The sequence below is a fragment of the Pollachius pollachius genome (assembly GCF_949987615.1).
Source record: "Pollachius pollachius genome assembly, chromosome: 3".
Lineage (NCBI taxonomy): Eukaryota > Metazoa > Chordata > Actinopteri > Gadiformes > Gadidae > Pollachius > Pollachius pollachius.
The window spans coordinates 40,669,533-40,672,016 of NC_136936.1; positions in this window are offsets into that span (position 1 = coordinate 40,669,533).

Below are 2,484 nucleotides of genomic sequence, written 5' to 3' on the forward strand. Positions count from 1 at the left end.
GCAGAATAGTATGAGGGCTTGTTTTCTGGATGGGCTTAATGTACCTGACACACATGGTTTGCAGTGTTATGCATGCTTCTGTGTCTGTTTTTCTTTCTGTTTGCTACATGAGAAGTCCCCACTTTCAGGTCGGTATTTAATTAGAACAGGGAAAAGTTGTGCCTCAAGCTACATCATTTAATTCAGTACCATCCAGATTTAGATTTACTTTGAGTACATTGGATTTCTGTCACAGTTTTTAATTATAATCTTTATATCATTTGATTAACTAGACTAATGAGAGTTGGATAGTAAACAAACCCCGAAACACAATCTATAGGAATATTAAAACACCATTCTGGGTGAATGAGCCGATTAAAACACATGTCAAGCTCATTTACTCACAAATAAAACCCTTTCCTTATGTTCAGGATTGTGTAGTGGGTTAGAGAACAACATTATGCCCATGAAAGAAAATAGCCGGCGCATGTCAGTCTGTGAATGTGTGCACGCGCGCGTGTGCGATGTATGTATGTATACGAAACCTTGCCTTAAGGTCGCCTTCTTCTCGCTCCCTTCATCCTTTGATTGCTTTAATTAGAGACTTACTGTCGGCTTCCCACTCAGTGCATAGAGAAAACAAACTCTTAGGGTACATGAAAAGAAGCTTGATTCCCTATTTTTTCTCTCTTTCTCTCCCTCTCCCTCGTTCTCCCCCTCTCTCCTCTCTTTCTTTCCCTCTCTCTTTCTCTTTACCTCTTTCTCTCTACACGACACACACACACACACACACACACACACACACACACACACACACACACACACACACACACACACACACACACACACACACACACACAGAAAGACACCTATTCCAGTGCCGGTTGCTCTTTGATTCTGTGCCTGTTGCTGATCTGTCTTTCATCGTTCTCCCTGCTTGATCCTTGCACCCGGTGTCTCGCTGGCTCTACCCATGCAGATCCAGTCTCTCCCTCTAACTCGCCGTGCTTAGCTTCAAGGCGGCTGTCATTGCCTCACTTGGACATCCCTGGCCCGTTCAGACTTCGGAGAGATTAGGAGATGTTGGCGTCTTAACGGTGACGCCCTCACACTACAAAGTTTTAAGGATTGAGGCCCTCTCCTATCTACCCCGTTGGATCTATATACTAATGCCGGGGGAATCTAGATCCCTGCATGTCCCGTTTATATTTATATTTATTTATATTTAGGCTTTTTTTATCCAAAGCGACTTACAATAAGGACATTTGTCGGAAGAAGGTGAAACAATATATTTCTGTCTGCAAATTTGCAATGAGGTTGCATGTGTTGTATGCTTTCATTATCAAATTTGTTAAATTAAAAAGTAGGTGTGTCTACATCGAGCAGCTATGCAGTCCATATTTGACCTTTAACAATGTACTTGGTGCGAGCTCATGAGACACACACTCCTTGGGGTAAAAGCAGCCTAGCAGCTCAATCAAGCCTTGGGTCATAATAAGATAAGCGGTATGGAATAATTGAGCATCATTTGTTATATCATTTAGGACTAAACATGCAGAATTAAAAGCCATGACTTGTCAACTTTTGGGGGATTTATTACATTTACATTGCAGAGTCTCAGATTAACTGTAAGTGTGGTTGGTTAAATGAAGCCTACAGTGTGGTTGATTAAATGTCATGATATGCCCCCTGGTTTGAGTTATTATAACGCAAGTCATCTCTTCCCTGTACTCCCTTAATTGTTTTTTGATTCTCTCTTCTTGCCTGCAGCCGTAACAGAAAGCTGGTATAATTGTTAGAAAATGAGTATAGGCTTCTACGCGAAACATTGAATCAGTAAGTAAGTCGGATAGTAACTTCTAAGATCAGCCCTGAAAGGATCTTAGAGGTGATTGATATATAGGCTGTGTGATGCGCTGTGATAAATGAACAAGCCTCTAGGGCGCAGTGATATCCGTGAGGAGGAAAGCTGAAGGAAATCTCACAACAAGGGATGCAAGATCCTTTCCATCTCAGTAAACAAATGGGCCCTTGTTTAAATTGCGGCACTAGGCTGCGTTTATAGAAATCGATAAAGCTATTCAAGAAAAACACTGTAGTCAAATCGAATCGGACTAATATGACAATGATTACAGACGCTATCTTTGTTTACTTTTCATCCCTTTAATCCTCCGATGCCTTGTTAACTCGTTTGAAGATGAGTTGTGACTTTTTTCCTCCCTAGTTTCCCCTCTGACTCCTCTTTCGTCTTTTCTACCTGTGAACATGAAAGACTGTCGGCTCCGTAGTGAGGGGGGCGAGGCAGCAGCGGGGCGAACGGGAGATAGATAAAGAGACTGAGGAGGGGGATACAGACGGATTGATTTCCACCCGGAGCGCCGCTCCAGCAGCCAGTTCAAAGTGAGGTAAGACTTCAGAGGAACGGCAGGACCCGGCATGTCCCCTCCCGGGCCGAGCTGCCTGTCTGCGGGCAGGACTTCCCCCGGGGGCCCGGGGAGCGGGACA